The sequence below is a fragment of the Mesoplodon mirus genome (genome assembly GCF_964341445.2).
Source record: "Mesoplodon mirus genome assembly, chromosome: 4".
Classification (NCBI taxonomy): Eukaryota; Metazoa; Chordata; class Mammalia; order Artiodactyla; family Ziphiidae; genus Mesoplodon; species Mesoplodon mirus.
In genome coordinates this window covers 138,272,991-138,295,770 of record NC_138979.1, presented here as the reverse complement: position 1 = coordinate 138,295,770, position 22,780 = coordinate 138,272,991, and positions in this window count along the sequence as shown.

The following is a 22,780-nucleotide window of genomic DNA, read 5'->3' as shown; positions in this document are numbered from 1 at the left end:
TAGCAGGGCAGCAGAAGATCCCCACAAAACCTTAACTCGGGGCTAAATCCATTGAGAAGGTGTGCTTTTCTGTGACGTTTCGATATGTATGTGTACACATACAGTCCACGGATGTGTTGCCGTGTTCTCCACTCTGCCCCACTGGTCTATGTGTCACTGAGCCAGTACCGTGCTGTACTGCTATGCGTCTGCAGCGTGTTTGATTGAGCAAGTCTCCCTTCTCTACTCTTCTTTTAGAAAGATTATTATTTATTTGTTTATTTATTTATTAGTCCTCAAAAAGAAATCCAACTGGAGTTTTGAGTGGGAGTGCACTGAATTTGTAGGTTAACCGTGAATTCAATTAGGTCTTTATAGAATCATCCAAGACAAGTCATCCTGTATTCGGGCATCCAGTCCAAAAGCATGGAATGTGCTCTATTTACTCAGGTCATTTTCTGTTTCCTTTATTAGAATTAAAAACTTTTGTATAGCAGTTTTGTATGTTCTTGGTTAACCCCTAGATATTTTGTAATTCCTGTTGCCGTTGTTGTTCTTTGGCCGGGCAGCTTGTGGGAGCTTAATTCCCCGACCAGGGATGGAAGCACAGAGTCCTAACCACTGGACCGCTGGGGAATTCCTTCCTGTTGCTGTTGTAAACGGTATCTTTTTAGTAATATTTCCTAGTGGCTCTTGTAGTAGGGGGAGAGATGCTGTTGATTTGTGCAGGGAGATCTTGTGTCTGGCAAACATACTGAGCCTTATTAGTTCTAATTTGTTTGAGCCTTTGTTTTTTTCTAAGTTGACATTTTGTTTCTCCACTGCTGCAGTAAAAAGCCCCCCCCCATTTAATATCTGTGGTAAGGGGGTGGCGGGGGTTGAGGGGATGACTCAGTAGAAGGGAAAATGTTTCCTCTTACCCCTCCTACAGGGAGGGGCCAGACCTCTGGGATGTGAACATGTAGGGTCTCCACAGCTTCAGAGACTTGTAGTCAGGCCATTGGCCACCATGATGGGAGAAAGGGTGGCCTAAAGTTCTCTGGTAACAGGAAAGGGGAGGGGAGGGGATGCTACCAGAAAGAGAGAGGGAGGGGTTTGGAGAGAAGGAGGAAGACAGAGAAAAGGGAAAGACTCTCTTGAGGGGGACTTTGATGGGGCGGGGGTCGGTCTGGGGAAATATCAGGGACAGTAGACAGTGAAAGAGTCTTCAGTTCCAGAAGAGTAGGTGGACCACACACCCACCATCCAACAGTGTCACCCAAAGAAGCCCTGGGGTCCTTTGGTCACCTGACATGGGGCTGGGGGAGGAGCTGGAGTACCTGCAGCCCCTCCCAGCACCAGCCCATGCTGACCAACTGCTGGAGGCCCCACCCCATTGTCCCTTGACACCTGCGCTGCTGTGACCCTAACACCCAAGGCTGTGGGGCCTGGGAACTCCCAGGGTCTGGACCTCCTACATCCCCAGAACTCCCATGAGTCAGAGCTAGATCCACAAGGCACACTGAGTTGGGGTCCCTACACTTGGTCCTGAATAGAAGTTCACTGAAGGAGGGTCAGGAGTTGAATGTTTTAACCAGGCAGCTGGTTTGCCTTGTTTGATGAGTAACTGTGGCTGAGTAGTAAGGTTGCTTTGGTTTGGAAACTTCTCTGCACACCGGCAAGGTGGGGAAATGGGGCTGCCTTCTGCCCTGCACAGCATTTGATGGGGCTGCTGGGGGCAGGATGGGGAGGCCTTGGTTCACAGCTGTGGTTGGTGACCCCAATTTCAGTTGCTGGTGGAATAACTGTAAAATCAGGAAGTGAGGGGGCCCCCTCCCCACCCCTCCTGCCAGGGCTTCCCCAGGGTGGGCTGATGAACGGGCAGGTGCAGCTGGTCTTGGCTGACCTCTGCTCCCCTTTGTGCCCCTCCACTGCCTTTCAGGGCCCACACCTCTGACCTTAAGGAATCGCTCCTAGAACTTGCTTTTTTCACACAGAGATCGTGATAAGCAGAGGCATCCAGGCTGGTGTGCTCATGCAGAGAAGCAGACAGATGCCCTCAGATCTGATCCGATGCCTGATCCTTTGGGTCCTGGAGGGAGATGGCCTGGCACTGCTTGTAAGCAAGCCGTGAAGAAGCCAGACTTCCCTTGGAAGTTTATAACGCCGAAACAAAGCAGGCTATTTTGGAGCAGAGAAGCCAGAAAAAGGGTCAGTGAGATGAGAGAGGGAAAGCCTGGTCTGGAAACGCAAATGCCCTGAGCCTATCAAGGTGTTTCCAAGAGTGGAACAGCTGGGCTGGACCTAGGGCATCCCCCAGACCTGTGCGAGGGTGAGGCCCCTATTTCTGGGTGGGTGAGGCCCCTGTTTCTGGGTGTGCTCCTCATTTCCTGTTATGGCCTGTCTCCACATGCTGAGTGGCTGTGAAGCAACGGCTGCAGTCACTCAGCTTTATAAATAGGACATCTACAGTGAAGATGGTAGGAAATTCCCAGAGTCTTCTGCCTGGGCTTATTTTGAGTGTGCAGCTTACACAAGTGAAGTCCTAGCCCCCCCCCTCCAGCGCCCCTCCCTATAGCGTCCTGGGGCGTCTGATTGCTCTGTGACTCTCTCCTGCTCTGTGACTGGAAATCTCCCAAGGGTGGTCCGAGAGGCACAGGGACTGGAGATGTCTACCTCTGACCTTGTTCAGACACTCCTGGGGGAGAACAGCTGACCCTGGTCTCCCTCTCCCCACATGCCACGTGCTGTGCATTATCTCGCCGACATTCACTTACTCCCAGGAGGAAGGTGCGTTATTATTCTCATTTGGTAGATGGAGAATCTGGAATCCAAACCCATGTCTGACTCATTCTGGATCTCAAGGCTTAACCATGGACTCAGATTCCCCTGAACAGAGAACAAGAATGAGAAAGGATCAGAGTAAGGAAAGGGGAGCCCTCTGTTTTCTGGAGCGAGAGAGAGGAGAGGCTTCCTGTACCCTGGGCCTTTGGTTATATTTTCCTTTCCTTCTTTCCCCTAGTGACACATTTCTAGGCTGGTGGCTATTTCTGGAAAGCCAGACTTGAGCTTTGAGTGGCTCGATGGGCCCCTGCTGTGGCTGGGTTTGAAGGAGATGCTGACATGACTGCCGGCACCAGGCAGAAGGCCCTGCAACTGGGAGGCTCAGGCCATTACAGGTTTCGGACTGAAATGCTGTTCAAATATTTGCCCAGCAACTTCCAGTGTGCTTTGCAACAGGTAGCATAAGCAGCCTTCGTGAAGTCATTGATGGCCTCACAACTAGCCAGGGTCTCTCTCACCCATCTGTTGAGCCCCCTGTGGTTGAAGAGCTCCCCTGTCCTTTTCTGTATTTCATGATGTTGATATTTTTATGGCCTGTCCCTCGGTTTGGATTAGTTTTTCCTCATGATTAGAATCAAGCTATATATTTTTTAACAAGAAAGCAACAGAGGTAATGTTGGGTCTTCTCAGGGCATTACATTAGGGGCTCATGATGTCAATTTGTCCCATTATTGGTTGTGTTGTTTGATCCCCTCGTAAAGGTGGTATCAGCCAGATTTCTTTAGTATAAGCTATCATTTTCCTTCCATACCTGGGAATGGCTAAATAAGTACATGTTTTTATGGGGATTTCCTGAGCTCCAGTTCCCACAGGTCAATGCAAAGAGAGCCAGGTGACACCTGAGACTGCAGTGGGTTACATTACAGGGGAGGAAGCCTGAGCTTAGGGAACCCGAGTATTTTATAATGGTCCATAAGTCCTGACCTCTTCTGCAAAAGGAAACATTATCTTTATTATACTGGACACTCAGCGTGCCTGCACTTTGTTCTATGGGGAGACACTGTCTTCCAAGACTATTCCCTATACAAACATCCTTGCAAAGATAGTCCAGAACAAAGGCAGCTGGTGCCTTTGTTTATAGGACACCCACAAATGTGAGAGACCCATGGAGAACTGTCTCCCAACAGATCTGTGAAAATTGTCTTTCTACATACAATCTGGTCATGTTATTCCGGTCATGTAACCAACCATGCTGTGGCTGGTGGTTCCCCAATATCCATTCTCTGCATGTTCAGTAATGGAACCCCACTTCCCCACAATAGCTGAGCACATGGCTTTTCAGAATGACGTCTGCATTTCCCATCTTCTCTTGCATCAAGGTGTGGCTGTGTGACTAAGTTTTGAGCAATAGGCTTTAAGTGTAGTGTGTAACTTCTGGAAAGTGCCCTTAAAGGACGGGAATGTGCCATTTTCCTTCTCTTTACTCCATCCTACAAATAAAATAGAAATCTCCCTCTTCCATGGTATTCCCTAATCCTCTCCTCTGCCTTTTTTTTAATCTTCATAACACATAACACCATGGACATACTATTTATTTTGCTTATTTTTTATATTGACTACCTCTTCTGTAACGTAAACTCCACAAACAGTGCTGGTCCATTACAGTATACTTGTACCAACTGTTAAGATATACTGAAATATTTCTGTACCAATTGGTGACTAGCCACTGCCCCAAGTCCCCATGTACCCCCCTATGGCAACTCCCAGCTACCCAACAGTCTTAGCTCAGGCTGCCATAAGAAAATTCCATAGACTGGGTGGCTTTAACAACAGAAATTATTTTTCTTACTGTTCTGGAGTACTGAGAAGTCCAATATCATAGTGCTGGTCAAGTCAGTTCTTGAGAGAGATTCTGGAAAGGGTACTCTTCCTGGCTTGCAGAATGCTGCCTTCTTGTACACCACACACACACACACACACACACACACACACACACACACACACACACACACACACACAGGAAGTGAGGGAGAGAAAGAGGAAGACAGAGAGAGAACTCTCCTGTGTCTTTTTCCCCCCTGAGTGGCTTGCGGGATCTTAGTTCCCCAAACAGGGATTGAACGCAAGTCATGGCAGTGAAAGCACTGAGTCCTAACCACTGGACTGCCAGGGAATTCCCTTCAGTGTCTTTTCTTATAAGGGCACTAATTTAATTGAACCAGAGCCCCACCCTCATGTCCTCATCTAACCCTAATTACCTCGCAAAGGTCCCATCTCCAAATACCATCACATTAGAAGTTAGGGCCTCAACATATGAATTTTGGGGAAATACAAACATTCAGTCCATAACAGCAACTAAACAGGTGTTGACTTATGTAGTAGGGGGCTTGCACATCCTGCTTGTGCATTAGGGCCAGTGACTTCCTGGTTAATCAGTGCCTAGGCTATGCCCCTGAGGTGCTCCAAAAAGACCTCCTGATTGAATGCATGCTAGATTCTATTATAGGATGGCTCCAAGCCTTTCCATTGTCCATCTCGAACTCAAGAGGAGCAGGAGTCAGATTTTTCAATAAATAAAATTGGAGAAAATACCAAGCAGCAATTTTCTGCTATTTTAAAACAAAGGACTTCTTATACCTTTTCTCAAGTCCTCCTGTTCCCATCCTGCTCTCTTCCCAGGTGAAGAGAGAGCGACTGAACAGAAACAGAGAAAGGGAATCATTCTTTTTTTTTTTTTTCTTGAGATAAGTAATTGCCAGGACCTTCCCTATGTCCACCGTGAGGAATCAGAGAAGGCGGGAGAGGCAACAGCAAGTGTAGGGCTGGGAAGGGAACTCAAGTCCATCAGTCAACTCAGAGCCATACACATCTTCTCACTTACTTTGCCTCCCTGGAGGTCCCCTCTGTGCAAATTAGTGGTTTAAAGGCATGTATCAATTAGCCTAAGACATGTGCAAGCCCTGTGAACCAGGCAATTCCTTCAAAGTGTGATATGAAGAAAGCAAAGAGAGGATAACAGGTTTGACCTACTTTGGATAGGAGGAGCAGGGCAGGATGATCTGAGGAGGTGATCTGTGAGCTGAGACCTGAAGGATGAGAAAGAATCATCCATGGGGACTTCCCTGGTGGCACAGTGGTTAAGAATCTACCTGCCAATGCAGGGGACACGAGTTCGATCCCTGGTCTGGGAAGATCCCACATGCCGCGGAGCAACTAAGCCTGTGCGCCACAACTACTGAGCCTGTGCTCTAGAGCCCGTGAGCCACAACTACTGAAGCCCACGTGCCACAACTTCTGAGCCTGCGCCCTAGAGCCTGCAAGCCTCAACTACTGAAGCCTGCATGCCTAGAGCCCGTGCTCCGCAACAAGAGAAGCCACTGCAATGAGAAGCCCACGCACTGCAACGAAGAGTAGCCCCCGCTCGCCACAACTAGAGAAAGCCTGTGCGCAGCAACAAAGACCCAATGCAGCCAAAAATAAATAAATAAAAAACAAGAAAGAATCATCCATGGAAAGGGCCGTCTGGGCAGCAGCCCAGAGAATCTCAGAGGCAGAGCTGGCTATGGAATTTGCTAAGCCCAGTGCAGGGGAAACTGCAGGCCCCCAGCCAGGGGTGGGTCAGTCAATCTCCCCTCCCTGGGGGCGCCCCTCCCCAACCCACAGCAGATGGGAGATCCCAAAGAGGCACAACTGCTGTCCCAGGACATGCTTGATACCTGGATCCAGACAGGGAGAGAGACCCCTGTTATCACCCGTTAAATGTACCGTGGGACTGCCAGCCTGGGTGGAGATGACGTCACATCAGCTGCCTGTCTCCAACCCTCCCTGCCACACTGCCCCACAGTGAAGGGCGACAGCAGAATGTGGGCCTCGCCTGCCAGTGCACCTGATTACTGCTCCTGGCAGAGGGAGGCAGTGGCCACAGGGAGGAAGGGGAGGCCAGGTGGGACCGGGGATCCAGGGAGCAGGGGGGCGGCAAGAAGTAGGACCAGAGGAGAGCTGAGGCTCTAAGCCCCGTGCAAAGGGTACGCTCCGTTGTCCCATCCAACTTCACTTGTAAAACACAAATTTAAAGATTATTACTGGGAGTTCCCTGGTGGCCTAGTGGTTAGGATTCCAGGCTTTCGCTGCTGTGCCTGGGTTCAGTCCCTGGTCAGGGAACCGAGATCCTGCAAGCCGTGTGACGCAACCAACAAAACAAAAGAAACCCAAGATAATTACTAAGAATTTCAAGATGGCGACCACAGGGCTGCACTGGTCTCAGACCCTTGAAGCCAGCCCTGCTCAAAACTGCCCGGCAGCCAGCATGACCCATCCCAGCAAGCAGTGGGAAGCAGATGAGGGGCAGGGGCCACGTAATGCCAGGATCTGTGGGTCATTGTAAAGATTTTGGAATTTGGTCTTTGACCAGTGACAAACCACCAGAGGGTCCCAAGCAGATGAGTGACATTTTAAGGTCACACTGGCTGTGGTGTGAAGAGTGGGTTGTGAAGAGTGGAAGTGTGGCTGACCAGTCCAGGCAAGATATGATGGGGACTAAACTCTGGCAGAGGCCGTGGAAATGGAGAGAAGTGGATGGATGGGAGACATTTTTCGGACATAGGGTCAAAGAAATGGGAGACAAAGACATCAAGGAAACAAGAGTCCAGGGAGTGGAAAGGTTCAACCAAGCAGCCATCAAAGCCACAAAGAAGGAAGACACATACTGTAGCGAGGAGGAAGACCGCAAAAGCCAGTGCCGGGTCCATCGGAGACCTGCCTCTAACCCTGGGTCTCAGGAACAAATGGTACTTGGTTGCGTTGTTCTTGTATCTGGCTGACCCAGGTAGAATGAAGCGAGGTCTTCTCTGTCCTCCTAGCAAGATGGACCTCTCCGACCCAATCTTTTCCAGCAGACACTAGCCCAGAGGCCTCGGCTTGTCAGCTTGCAGGACGTCTTGCCTGAGGAAGCCAGCAAAGGCTGAGGGTGCCTGGCCTTCCCTCCCATGCCCAGCACGATGGCCTTGCCTCTTAAAACCCACGTACAAGAATGGGAACAAAGGTGAGCCCACAGGAGGGCCAGGGATGAAAGGAGAAACGCTAGTTCTATCTGTGAAATCAACCTGAGCCTTGGTTATCTCGAATGTAAAGAGTGGCCTTCCCACCTGACCAACCCCTGCCCTGTCTCTGTGGCTCTGAGGACCTGCAGGAAGGCAGGACCAAGCTGTTCTCCTAAGCAGGGGCGATGGCTGGGTTGCTACTTTCATTCAAATATCAGTGACAAAGAAACCTCAAGGTCTCCTTTTTGTAAACTGCTTAGAGATGTCGGAAAACAAGGGAAGAGGCACAGAGGAGAAGTGGGGGTGGGAAGACAGGAGGATTAGGGAGGAGGAGAGAAAGGAGAGGCTTGCAAAGCTGAGCACCTGGTGAGCTTGACTGCCCGCCCGCCTGGCTCCGGGCAGGCTGTCGGCTTCAGAGAAGCGGCCTTGGGAAGCGCTGAGGAGAGCGTTCTCACAGGCTTTGCTGGTGCTGATGCAGTTCTGGCTTGGCCTAACCATCGGTCCTTCTTTAATCATTATTAAAAGCCGTCATTTTCTCCTTCCCTGGTGGCCAGTTTAGTGGTAAGAAATTCAACTAAAAGTAATGCCTTAAACCTATTAATTTGGAATGGCCAAAAAGAAAAGGAGCCTGCCAAAACCAGAAAACGCCTGCCTTTATTTCCTGTTAATTGGGCCAAAGGAAACTCTCTCCTTCAAATTACTGAGTGGTTCTTCTTGTCCCCCAGCATTTGTATGGAGCGCTGTCTGGGTCCAAGGCTGTGCTCAGAGAGCTCAGAACAGTCCTTTAACTGAGAATAAACAGCAAGGTGAGATTCAGCTTTTCTCAGCATACCTGCAGGAAGTGAATAAGAACTCCCAGGAAAAATAAGTTTGGGAAGCACTGGGTTCAAAGAAGTAAAGTGGGGTTTTATATTATACTTCTTAATATAAGGAAGAAATATACTTAAGAGCCTTATATATACGCATGTGCAATGTAGCTCTCCAAGAAGTGTTTGAAAGAACCTGTTGATTTCCTACTCAATACACTTCTCCGCCCAGTCCCAGGGAGGAAAGCTGGTTGGTCTGAGCCATTCCCCTGGATGGTGTTTGCTTTATTAAACATGAGCATGTGATGCAGCCCTGACCACAGGTGGTAAGGCTTGGGAGCTTCCAGGAAGGTATCCCTTGCTCTCAAAACAGAACACAAGACAGTACTTGACTGTTCCAGTCTTTGGGCATTATCACAGGAAGAGGTGAGCTTAGAGCTGCTGCAGTCGTATTGGGGTCATGAGGAGAAAGCCAAGACCATCCAGAGATGCTGATCTCTATCCCTGGTGTGAGATTAAGCTGTTGCTTTGACTCTTTGGGTTTGTTTCTTCCTTGTTCAGGCCTTGGGTGTTCCGTGTTTTTCAACTCACAGCATCCTGAAACCAATGGGGACACAACATGCAGACATTCTCAAATTCCTTTGACTACAGATGGTCCCTCTGACTGGTGCTTACTGAGAATGCTGTGGGAAAGTACACCAGGGTGAGGGACGTGGAGTTGGGGGTCAAAGGCTTTGGTTCTGCTTTAGGTTCTGACAGTCACATGAGGTCCTGGGCCTCAGTTTCAACTCTGTGAGAAGACTACCTAACTCAAGTGCCTAATACTCTGCCAGGCACATAGTAGGTATGTCACATACGTTGTTGTTAATAAAACGGGGCAGGGGAGGAGGAGGAGTCCAGTTTCAAATCTCATTTCTGCCTAAGAGTACTAACCATTTCAAAAGTAAAACCTGTGTTTTCTGGCCCCCTACCAGCTTATAGCACCCTCTAGCCCTGCACTCAGCAGGCAAAAGATAAAACAGGTACCATAGATGTCCCAGGTGGGCACCCTAGGTCTGGGGCCTGGGTTCTGCTGGGCAATGCTCCCTGAAGGCAGTGTCCCTCTGTGCATGCTAATGGCTGCGGGACCCTCCTTAGTGAGAACTTCCACGTGTACTGGTGGCCCTACCTGCCCCAGAAGGACAATCTCCAGTCTAGACACTCATATGGATGCCAAGGGATTGAGTTCCCCCTTGTCCAGGTCTCTGGCTGAGACTCAGAGCGGCAGCTTGCAGACAGCTGACCCAGGCTTTGCTCTCTCTCTCTCTCCATCTCTCGTGTCCGTTGGGACATTTTATTTGTATGTAAGTGTTACATCCCTAGAAGAAGAATCCCAGGATTTTCCCTCCTGTGTGTTTTCATCCATGATGCCAACTGAGGTCATCACTACAGTGAAACCAAAGGGATAGGGACAGATGGTCCTGCTGTTACCAAATGCACATTCATGTGCCTGATGCATAGTGAGGCCAAACAATTGGCGTTTGGAGCAGAGAAAGGTTTATTGCAGGGCCAAGCAAGGAGAACAGGTGGCTCGTGCTTAAAAATGCTGAACTCCCTGATGGTTTTCAGGGAGATGTTTTTATAGGTAAAATTTGGGGTGAGGGCTGCAGGATGTGTGACTGTCCTCTGATTGGTTTGTGGTGAGGTAACAGGGTGGTGCTCCAGGAATCTTGTGCTCAGCCTGAAGTTACCATCCTCCTCTTGGGTGGGAGCCTTAGTTCCTGCAGAAAATGTCAGAGATATGTTGTTGTGTACATTCCTTGAGGAGGAACTAGAACTCTATTTTACTGCACTATTGTTTTTTGACTGCTCTTTGCTTCTGCATTCTCTCCCTTCCTTGATTAGCAACTGTTTGAATCTGACCCTTGGAACCCAGGGAAGGGATAGGAGGCAGAAGCCTTTTCCTACAAATAAGACATGGGAGACAGGAAGGCTTTTGTATCCAGAAGGGCCCCACAGGGTCTTGCTTCCTTTCACTGCCATTGTTCTCAATCTTTGAGTTGCACGTCAGATCTGGGGCTCCACCCACACTTGTTTAATGTGCCCGTGAGGTTCATAAAAATGTTCCCAGCTCTGTGACCAACAACGATTTCAAAATTGCCAGTGTAACCATGCTTCATCATCATAGTTAGAAACCAGGCCATGACTGTAGAGCATGACCTTAAAAGAACCTGGTTTTGCCTTTCTTGTTGGCATTGTTGACGCTCTTGAGAGTATCGGCCTGGACATTCATGGGCACCATTATGGCAGCATGGAAGGATGATGGAAAGACTGGGGCTTTGCTCTGTTGGGTTTGGGCCGATGAACAGCAGGGAGAGGGAGTGACAGTGTGTGAGTGTGTGTGTGTGCACGTGCGCACGTGTGCGTGCACACCCAGACACAGTCATGGCCCAGTAGAAACACCTCATGGAAGGAGGTGTTGCAGGAAGGGGGACCCCTTCCAGAGCCCGAGAGGGGGCTCTTGTCTAACACTCAGAAATGAATTGTCCGAGGAGACACACGTGCTGACAAAGCAAGAGGCTTTATTGGGAAGGGGCCCCCAGGCAGAGAGCAGGAGGATAAGGGAGCCCAGGAGGACTGCTTTGCCACATGGTTCGCAGTTTTATGGTGATGGGGTTAGTTTCTGGGTTGTCTCTGGCCAATCATTCTGACTCAGGGTCCTTCCTGGTGGCACGCGTATCAGCCAAGACAGATTCCTGCAATGAGGATTATGGGAGGTTGGTAGGTCATATGGACTGGCATCTCCTCTCCCCTTTTGACCTTTCCTGAATTCTTCCCGTTGGTAGTGGCTTGTTAGTTCTGTGTTTTTACCAGGACCTCCTGTCATATAATAACTCATGCAAATGGTTACTGCGGTGCCTGGCCAGGGTGGGCAGTTTCAGTCAGTGTTTCCCCTAACAGAGTGAGGTAGACCAGGCAAGTATTATTATTTATCTTTTACAGACCAAGAACTAGAGGTTCAGAGAGGTACAGGGGCTGCCCAAGGTGACATACCAGTCAGTGGCAGAGCCGCTTGTGAGAACAGGCCTCTGGCTCCCAGGCCATCTCTCTTCCCATGTTCTGGGAAGAACACGTCAGGGGTTTGGCAATGAACAGGACACTCACTGTTCAAAGATGGAGGAGGAGGAGGGGCTTCCCTGGTGGCGCAGTGGTTGAGAGTCCGCCTGCCGATGCAGGGGATGCGGGTTCGTGCCCCGGTCTGGGAGGATCCCACATGCTGCGGAGCGGCTGGGCCCGTGAGCCATGGCTGCTGAGCCTGCGCGTCTGGAGCCTGTGCTCCACAACGGGAGAGGCCACAGCAGTAAGAGGCCCACGTACAAAAAAAAAAAAAAAAAGATGGAGGAGGGGTGGGCAGATACATAGAGAAGTATTTCTACTGCACCCTGGGGCTCTGAACCCACCAAGAGAACTGGGCACCGCCTCTTTCACTCCTTCTGCCTGCCCCGCTCTCTGAGGGGAGAGGAGACCATGCCACATGGCCAGGTTCTCAGGAGAAAAGCAGAAGAACTTCATCACCCAAGAGGCCGGGTGAGGCAGGGGACCTGGTCATTTCGGGACCACCACCAGCAGAGAAGAAAGGGGAGAGAGGTACCAAGACAGGGGTGTTCCCCTGACTTTGGGGATACTTGAGGATTGAAATCCCTCTTTGGGCAACACTTTAAATATGACAGTTCTCTGCCACTGGACTGTGGGAGTCCTAACTTATGAACTGTTATGAGTACATGGTAGTCATGCCCAGTGTTAGTTTGGAGGAATGCTTGATGGGAGTGTGTCAATCTAGGAAGGCTTCCTGGAAGATGTGCTTCTTGAGCCAAGTTATAGAGTTGTGCTTCTTCTCTGAAGTGCATAGGAATCACCTGGGGTCTGATCCAGTAGGGCTGGGGTGGAGCCTGCAATTCTGCTTTTCTTACCAGCTCCCAGGTGGTGCTGAAGCCTTGAGTAGGAAAGTTACAAAGGTAAGAGTTACTGTTACCGAACTGACCTTGGGTCTGCTCGCCTGCTGCAAAGCAAAGCCAATTTACTGACCCTGGGTTGTGGTCAAAGTACAGCATTTACTGCAGGTGCCAAGCAAAGAGAACATGCAGCTCACGCTCAAAAGACCAGAGCTCACTATGGCTTTCAGGGAAGGGTTTTTAAAGGCAACATCTGCAGGAAGGGTTGCAGGGTGCATGAGTTTCTTCTGATTGGTTGGTGGGGAGGTAACGGGGTGATGTTTTGGAAATCTCAATCATCAGCCTTCAGTGTCCAGCCAGTCTGGGGTCTACAAGTTCGTGGTCAGCATGCAGACACCATCCTCCACCTAGGTGGGGGTGGGGGTGTCTTAGTTTTTGTAGAACTACTCAAAGATATGAGTCAGACTATTATGTATATCCCTTGAAGAGGAGCTGGGACTCTGTTTTATCGCTGAACTATTGTTTAAAGTATCATTGCTTTTCTTGCTTGACTGCTTTCCTTTGTTTCTGCATTCCCTTACTTCCCTAATTAGTAACTGCTTATGTCTGCTCTTTGGAATGCCAGGAAAACCTAGGAGATTATAAAGTCTTTTTCTGTAAACAAGAAGTGGGAACACGGAGGGGCTTTCATATCTGGGAGGGCCCCGCAGGATCCTGCTTGGTTTCAATGCCCCCTTTTCTTTGATACTCCTCAATCCTGAGGGGAACAGGGGTGGAACAAGAAAGGGAATAAAGTTTTGGATAGAGAGGTTAATCATAAACTTGGCAGGAGAACTCAGTTTTAGGGGGACTCCATTTCATTAACTCATTGAAAAGAGAGTCATTCAGAGAGGACATTCCTGGAAACAGGCAAGATATAACAAAGGTCAAAGATGAGAAGTACCTTGGAGAGGAGGGTGCGTGGAGAAGGGGGTGTGTGAGGTAACGAGGTGGCTACGACCTCACTTAAGAAGGCTGGGGATGCTGGAAGGGCCAGGTAGAGTGAATGAGGAGCTTGGATTCCTCCCATGAACCACACTCTTCTTGGGGTGGACCCACCCGCCCTCTACCTGAATCCCTGGGCACTAAGACTGTTAAGAATGTTCACCCTTTGGCTTCACACAGCAGACCCTGGTTTCTTCAGGTCTGGTTAGGGGCTCAAATCTGCATTTTAAAGAAGCCCTCAAAATGATTCAGATGCAAACTAAAGTTTGCTAACCTGTGTTGGGCAGTTAAAGGGTTTCAGATGGGGGAGGGATAAGATCGAATTTGCATTTCAGGTGGATCCCCTGAAAACCAGAGGAGGATGGGCCGGGAGCAGGGAGGCTAGTGAAGGCTGGTGGTTGTACAGGCCAGAGAAGCTGAGGCCTTGGACCAGAATGCTGGCAATTAGAAGGAAGAAGAGGATGAATGCAGATATTCATCGGTGACTCATCCGAGAGTTGCTGCTAGATTCTCAGTCTTGGGTATCCAGGAGTAAGAGAGGTGATGAGTTACATTTTAGACCTGCCAAATTTGGGGGCCATACAGGAAGAGAAGTCCATCGGGCACTCAGATTTCAGAGTCTGAAGTTCAGTGCAAGGACCAGGTCTGGGTATAGATTTGGAAGTCAGCAACTGTAGGGTATTTACCGTTAAACATCACAATGAACTTCGTGTTGGCAGCAGTAGGCTTTTCAGACTTTCCCAGGGGAAAGGCAGTCTGAGTACTAATTTTGCCAGACATCAATACTATTGTCAACAGTGATGTTGATACATTGTGTGTACAGAGAGCAGACTCTTCCCCGAGAATCTTGAGCACAGAGGAACGTAAGTTCTCCCCTCTTTCAAGTGGTGAGTCTAACCTCCCAGAATTGGTCTGAGAGAAGGAGGAACTCAGGAAAAAGGATCTATCACATCTATCTTTCTGCTGTGATTTGACCTTATAATGCACATTTTCTGACTCCAAGGGCAAATCATGCCAAATAGGATAGCATCAGCTCTCCTAAATTTCTCACTCCCTTCACTTAGGGAGCACTGTGCTAGGTTCCAGTCCTTCGGGACCCACACTCAGTTGGAAGAGATAGACAAGGAGGTTGCTATCCATGGTGCCTTGTGTTGAGGGCACAGAAATCTAAGTTAACCTGCGTTTTTAGGGAAGGCTTATTGGAAGAGGTGACATCTGTTAGATTTTGAAGGTGGAATAGACGTTAGGTAGATGATGAATAGAGGTGGGGGAGAAGATGCGTTCTAGGAAGAAGAAAGCACGTGCCAGGCACCAGATCACGAACTAGGATGTGATCAGGGAACAGTGAATGATCAGATAGGGCTGGAGCAAAGAGCAGGTGTGGGACAGGGACTGGAAACGAGCCTAAGTGGGGAGTAGAACCTATGATGAAGGGCTGGCTTGTATGCAAAGATACGGAATTTAAGATATCTTAAAGACACTAAGATGCGGTTTAAGGAGGGGCATTTAACTGTGACAGCCGGCTGTGCGGTGCGTTGGTGAGGAACAGGCAGGAGATTTTGCAGTGATCACCCAGGCATGAAGGGGACCTGAACCAAGACAAGTCTTGGCTCTTCCTGACAGCCCAACCCCCAAACAAGTCTCCATTCTTCTCCTCCCTACATCTGGCAGCCAAATGAGCCACCATCGCCTGGTCCTGGGCTCCACGGTAGCCCCTGACCAGTCCTACTTCCACGCTTGTACTTCACAACCTGTTCCCCACAGGGCAGCCAGAGTGACCTTTTAACGAGGTATCTGTCCCTTCTCTGCTTAAAACCCTTCCATGGCTTTCCATTGGCTGCTCCTGAAAGAAAATCCAACCTCCTTACCCCGGTGCATTTGATCTGGCCCTTCCTACCCGTCCAACCTCGTTTCCAGTCACACAGCCTGTCATTGTCCACACTCCTAACACCTGGCCCTTTTTTCTGTTCCTAAAACATGCCCAGCTCATTCCCATTTAGAGCTTTTCTGCCAACTCCTTCTCCTGCCAGGATCCTCACATGGCTGGCAATCCTCGCCTTTCCAATTGCAATTTAAATAGCACTTCCTCAGAGAGGCTCTCCTTGAAAATCCCCTCAAATCTACAGGAGCACAAATTGCTCTGTTTCAACTCTCTGAGAAGCTCTCATTACTCTCAGGCATTTCTCTGTTTACTTGTTCGCATATCTATTGTCTCCCTCCTCTGTAGTCAGTAATCTCCCAAAATGGCCACCATCAATTCTTCCTCTCATTGTATGTACACTGATCACGAGGTGGGGTCTGATTCTCCTTTCATTGAATCTGGACTGGGCTTTTGACTTCTTATTACTTGCTTTGACTGACAGAATGCAGCAGAAAGGATGCTGTCCAAGTTCTGGGCCTAACTTTTAAGAGACGTGTGAGCTTCCACTTTTACTCTCGGAAGCTGGCTGCCAGGTAACGAGGCTGACTACCCTGGACCACCATGCTGTGAGGAACTCAGGCTTCCATAGGGAGGAGCATGGAAGTGTCAGACATGTAGTGTTGCCTGAGTGTAGATGAGTGAGTGATACCAGCTGACACCCAGGGAGGTGGAAGAGCCACCTAACCTAGCCCTGACCAGTTCCTGACCAGAGAATTCTGAGACACCATAAGTCCTCCTTGTCTGAAGTCACTAATTTTGCAGGTTTGTTGTGCAGCAGGAGGTAACTGAAACATCTTCCCACTAGAATGAAGCTTCACCAGCTTTGCCTGGCGGTACCTGGCACATGCATAGACTCACTAGATATTTGGTGAATGCATGAGTTTGGGGAAAATGGAGTGGACCATTGACCAGAAGTCTCAGTGAAGCAAACATGTTGATGTTTGACATTGTGAGTGCTGGTAACCAAGTTAAGGGATATTGGAGTTTAACATTTCAGTCCTGAGTTTTGAGAACGTACAGGATAGGGTCATGGTTGAAGTGGTGAGAGGGCAAAGGTCCCTGAAGTTGAGGAGGTGGATAACCTAAGGCTAGGACACCCAGAAGAAAATTAAACTCTCCCAGGATGATGGCAGGACTAGCAGTGGGGAGAAGCCCTGGAAGTTTCCAATTGGGAATTGTAGGAGGCCTATGGGGGGAAGGTGGTTTCCTTGGAAAGATATATTACAGTGTCAACCAAGGCAAAAAAGAGTCTGCCCACGGGAGTAGGATGGAGAGGGCGTTCACAATGGAACAGAGGAGGACAACCCAAAGGAAGGGGTTGTCAGGGAAGGCTGCAGTGGGAGACGGGGTGGGGGTGGGGGAATGGGGGAGCACGGAGGGGGTGTCAGAAAGCTCTGCTGGCCTGAGAGTCTGAGCAGAGCACAGATGAGGCTTTCACTCTGGACAGAAGTGGAGGATGACCGGGATGAGATCATGAGGGAAGGTAACTGGTCTCAAGATTCTGGCCAGCTTGGAGGTATAAAAATTTGGTTTTCCTGCCAACACAGCCAGAGGATAGATAACGTTTGCTGTTGGCAGTAGAGTCGGCAATCTGAGGATTTGCTCAGGATTCCAAAAGAAATGTGAAAGGATGCCGGTGGGGCGTGGTTAGGCCCAAGTTGGGAAACACCCCGCGGACCTGCTGGCTTAGGCACAGCCCCTCTGAGCAGAGAGGGGAGGTGTGGGCAGGCTGAGTCCTGGGGTCAGAGGGCAGGGCTCGCCTGGACTTGTGTGCTCTGCAGAGCTTGGCTTTACAGGAAGGGTTGGCATGGCTGGTCGGAGTTACCTACCTGGACCGGCACCCTAGCGGTCTGTGGAAAGGGGAACTGGCTTGAGTGGCATCTTTTCAAATCCTTTGAAACAATAAACTTTATTATTATTCTTTCATAGTATAAAAGTGAGACATGATTAACATAAAAACTTTGTTTTCAAATCTCCAAAGCAAAAAGGCCTTCCACCCCACATTCCTCATTTTTGTCTCCTTCTACATACAAAACAATGAACATGAATGAGTAAGACATACATTCTTAACATACTATTAAATTCTCGTTTTAATAATGCAGTCACAGTCTCCCTGGGCTATTCTGTTTCTTGCCCTGGTTCTCAAGTCAAATGGAACCAAGCAAAGAATGGGTGATAGAACTAAACAATGGATTCCTTCAAGCCCTGCAGGTCTATTACTCAAACTGAAAGGTATTTATTAAGCATGACCCATTAGTCAGGACCGTTTTGATTACAAGTGACTGAAACCCAAGGTAAGCTGATTTAGGCCAAGAAGGAAATTTAGTGGTTTATACAAATGAAAAAAGGAGAAGTCCAGAAGGTCAGCTCAATCAGCTGCTTAAATGATGCTGGCAAGAATCTCTTCCCTCAGTGCCCCATCTTCTCAGCTGTGATTTTTCAAGGTCAGGTCTGTCTCAGGCAGGATTTCCCCAATTAGCAACCCCCAAGGACTCCAGGCTTACTTCCTACGGACTTAGTAGCACCAGCAAAAAGATCCCTTTTCTCCTACAGCAGAATTCTGAGGTATGGTTCTCATTGGTTGTGCTTGGGTCACGTGCCCTTCTCTGAACCAATCACGACCAGGAGGATGCAGTGCTCTCATTGGCCAGACCTGTGCCTCATGCCTGCCTCTGAGGTAGCAGTGGTGGCATCAGTCCCATACAAGCCACATAGAAACGAAAGCTGCCATTACCACAGGGAGGGGCGGGGCGGGGCGTGGACAGCTGATGCAAACAACAGCTGCTAACACAGGCCAGCTTCATGGATGTGTGACTGTGCAGTCAGACAGGGTGCAGCGCGTAGAAGGACCCTGTGCTTGGTTTAATGTTCTGCTGTCACCAGTGTGAAATTCTTAACAACTTTTGAAGTACGGGCCCCGCAGAGACTGTGACTGCACACTTTTTCATTTTTCACTGGACCATACAAATTATGCAGCCAGGCTTGCTGCTACACTACTGTGTGCACTGGGAAGGCTTCCAGAAACATAAGACATAGTCCCCTCGGAGACAAGGAAACACAGGGCACATTTGGGAAGAAGCAGGTAGCCTGTGCTGGTTGAAACCCATAAGGAAATAGTAGAAACGTATTTCTTTCATTTATTCACTCATTCACTTACTTATTCATTTAAAACCTTATTAAGGAGATCCTGCTACTGCTAAGGAACAGGGAGAGGAAAACAAATGACTGTCAAGACCCCCCAGAAGCTCATAGTCTGTTGGGAGGGGAGGTGTGTACACAGACACAGCACAGCAGAGTAAGGGTTGGGATAAAAATAAGCATGGAAAGCTGCCGGAGCACAGAGAGGACACCGCCACCCAAACTGGAGGTGGGTACAGTCAGTGTAGTCCCAGGGGGGGAGGCATGTGATAGACCACAGGCCACAGTCACAGAGCACGTTAAGCTTCTTGGTTGGCAGTTGATAGGGAAACTCATGCAGATGGTTCCACAGAGCAGGAGACATCATGTACCGTGCTTCCGCATTGAGTTTATAGATGGGCCATCGTGCAGGGTGTATAACAGCCCCCAGGACCACCATCGTCCCCCCAGTCCCCAACCCAGCCACTGACTAGCCTTCAGGCCTAACACTTCCTGCAATCTAGTACCAGACCTAAATGGCAAGACTTTTGAAGCTATCAACTCAGCAGGTAAAATATTTCTTGCATCTCAGACAGACTACAGCAAATGACTTGAATGACCCAATAAGGAGGCAGCACTGAAACAATTGAAATCCTCCGACCTGTGGACTTTTCATGTATAAGAGCCACCTTCACCCTGTTTTAACGAATGAATGACTTATCCCCATATACCAGTTTCATTTACTGACACTTTGGGCACCGATAGACTCACGCTGGGCAGTGTGATGTTTCTCCAGCACACTTGACGCCTTGTCCCTTTTGAGAATCGTCACGGACTTAGGCTTTTCACAGACTCATCTCGTTCCAGTTAGCTATGATCACCGTTTTCTCAAAAAATTACAATTCCCTCAAAAGTTAAAATTGCTCCAAAAATAAAATTAAAACACAGTCCCTGCCCTCAAGAAACTTACATTCCTTTTGATAAAACAATAGCTAACACACATGGAAAATATAGTGAAGAGAACAAGAGAACACGTGAATGTCCAAGGCTGTTCTGTCTCGGAGTTGGGCAGTATCCTTCCTACCAGACAATTCTTTGAATGTACTGAATTACTTGGGAGCTGAGAAGTCTCCTCTGGAAAGAAAAGTTGAATTTGGTCCGCAGCTGGGTTCAGAGACCTACAAACATGTCGGGGGGAAGGGCACACCTGACGGTACAAAGCTGGGGAGGAAGAAGCAGCATGACTGAGGGTCCAGCTGCCGAGGGAAAAAAGGTGAGTGAGGGTCAGGATCACTCCTGAACCAGCGTGAGACCTCCTGCAAGCAACAAGTAAAGGCTTCAAAGCAACAAATTGCTGGAGCATTGAGTGACTTAGAATTTATTTTTACTCTTATCACTTGTGGTTCTGGGGGCTGACTGGGATCAGCAAGGCCGTCCTTGCTCAGGGCCTCTGATCTCCGATTTCCAAGGTTATGGTCAGATGATGGCTGCACCTGGAGTCAGCTTTATGCTGACTGTTGGCTGGGCTTTCCACCAGAACACACCCCTCTGGGTGGCCAGGCTCGCTCACAGCTCTGCTCTGGGTTCCAAGAGCAAGGCGGGGCTCAAGCCTTGCCTACGCTTCTGAAGGTGTGCAGCAGCTCTCACCTATGTCCTATTGGTTAGGCAGTTTCAGAGACCAGATTCCAGGAGAGGGGACCTAGAGCACCATCTCTAGTTGGGGGGGGGTGTCAAAGAACTTGGGGGCCACTTTTAAAAATGGAAGCACTAAGTTTTTTGTGTGAAGTGTCTTACATGAGTTCCCTCATTTAATTCTCACAACTATTAAGACCATTTTATACATGAGGAACCAGGCACAGAGGATAGTGAGACCCAGAGAAACTTAGCCTCTTGCCCAAGATCACACAGCACTTCAGCTCCAATGCCTGTGTGCTTAACTACCATTCTGCTGGGTTCCCAATACCTGGGGAAAGGGGAGTCTTCCAGGGGCTGAGACCTGAGTGGGTGGGAACCCCGAGCAGTGGTAAGCTGGGCACTGACGTGAATGTGACTGCCTTGGCCCGGAAGGTGTTCACCCAGAGCTCTCAGCATTTGGGTTGTATATTGCACCACAGAGCCTTTTCACTAGAAAGGGATTTGGAGCAGAAAAGACATTGGTCTGGGCTGACCTACCCACGGAGGCCTTTGTGGGTACTTTCTTTGGTTAGGCCTTGAAAGGCAGGGAGGATTTGAGTTGTGGGAAGGAATGGGAAAGAATTATGAAAGTGTTCTTGTCGGCTCTCTCAGATCCCAGGCTTTGGTCTTCATTTGCTCCAGGGCGGGAGCCCATTTTCCCGGCACAACCCGTCAGGATCTCATGTCAAAAATAAGTCATTCCTTCCTTATATGTCTTCACTTGGGGGACATGTGAGTTGCCAAAAAGACATTAAGTTCAACTAAAATAGCTTTGTCCTACTACACGCAAAGCTTCTACAGGGGTTGTGTTAATATATGGTCCCACCACAGAACACAAAGAAGTTTCCACAACAGGAAACCTCAGTGGCTTATCCTCTCTGTGCGAGGGTCTGTTGAAAAGGGCAGGGAGTCATTTGGGAGGAAAAAAAAATTGGAGTTCCAACTTAATTCTGGTATGATCATGTGGTTGGAGGGCCAGAACAAAAACCTGCAGCCTTACTTTGTGTTCAAAGTTCACTAGGAGAGATTGCATGAGACTCTTTGATCTTGTAGGTCAGGGCACCAAGGCTTCAGGGCTCTTGAGTTTATCTTGTGGCAAAGCTGCTGAATTTCGGAATAAAGACCTATGGTTAGAGTGTAATTTCTTGCCCTGGTCTCTGCAGCGTGGGCGGGGTCTGCATCACCCAGCTCGTCTTGAGGGAGAGAGGATCTGTGGCTGCAGTTTTCCAAAATCATCCAAATTGGGACCCAAAAGAAGAGAGTTTTGAGGCCCATCAACTCTCTGAGGAAATCCTGGAAAACACTGTGATCAAAAGACACTTCCTTCACTCTGTATGACAGACTCTAGGTCCGTCCACCTCACTACAAATAACTAAATTTCATTCCTTTTTATGGCTGAGTAATATTCCATTGTATATATGTGCCACATCTTCTTTATCCATTCATCTGTCACATATATATGGAATCTGAAAAAAAAAATGTTCTGAAGCACCTAAGGACAGGACAGGAATAAAGACGCAGACGTAGAGAATGGACTTGAGGACACGGGGAGGGGGAAGGGTAAGCTGGGACGAAGTGAGAGAGTGGCATGGACAAATATACGCTACCAAATGTAAAATAGATAGCTAGTGGGAAGCAGCCGCATAGCACAGGGAGATCAGCTCTGTGCTTTGTGACCACCTAGAGGGGTGGGATAGGGAGGGTGGGAGGGAGACACAAGAGGGAGGGGATATGAGGATATATGTATACATATAGCTGATTCACTTTGTTATACAGCAGAAACTAGCACAACATTGTAAAGCAATTATACTCCAATAAAGATGTTAAAAAAAGAGAGAGAAAAAAGGACACTTTCTTCCTTAAAGCCAGGGCAGTCTGTCAGCGTAACTGAGCCTGGAAGCCACGGGAACTGCTTGGGCATAGCTCCCCGTGGTGAAGATCAAACAGATGTTTAACCTTAAGGATGACGGGGTGTTAGCCCCTGACCAGCAGAGGATCCAAAGGAATTAGGTGGGGTTTTTTGCACATAACACACTTATACACAGAGAGAGCAAGGGCAGCCTTCAAGTTCAAAGGAGACACATCCATTTCTGGCAGGCTACTTTAAAAAAAAATTTTTTTTTTTAGCTCAAGAAATATATGCTAATTGCAGGAAAAGCATAAAACTTCAGGAAAAAAAAAGCCACCTGTAATCCTAATACCAGAAATAATCACTGCTATATAGGTATATTTCCAGACTTTTTTCTATGCATATATATTCATATATAAATGGTTATATTGTTATGTTACTTGTTCTTTTTAACAGAACACTATATCATGAAGGTTTTTCATATCAAGAAATGCACTTCAGTGATATTGTGTCTATCTTTGCAGAGCTGTATTACTTATTTAATGAATCTTCTATTAGGTCTCAGGCTTTGGTCTTCATTATGAATGTTGTCTACAATTTTTTTTTTTTTTTGCTATTATAATCAACACTGTAGTGACTACTCTTAATTATTTCCTTAGGACATGTTCCAAAGAATGTAATTGCTAGGTCAACGCTTATGAATATATTTAAAGCTT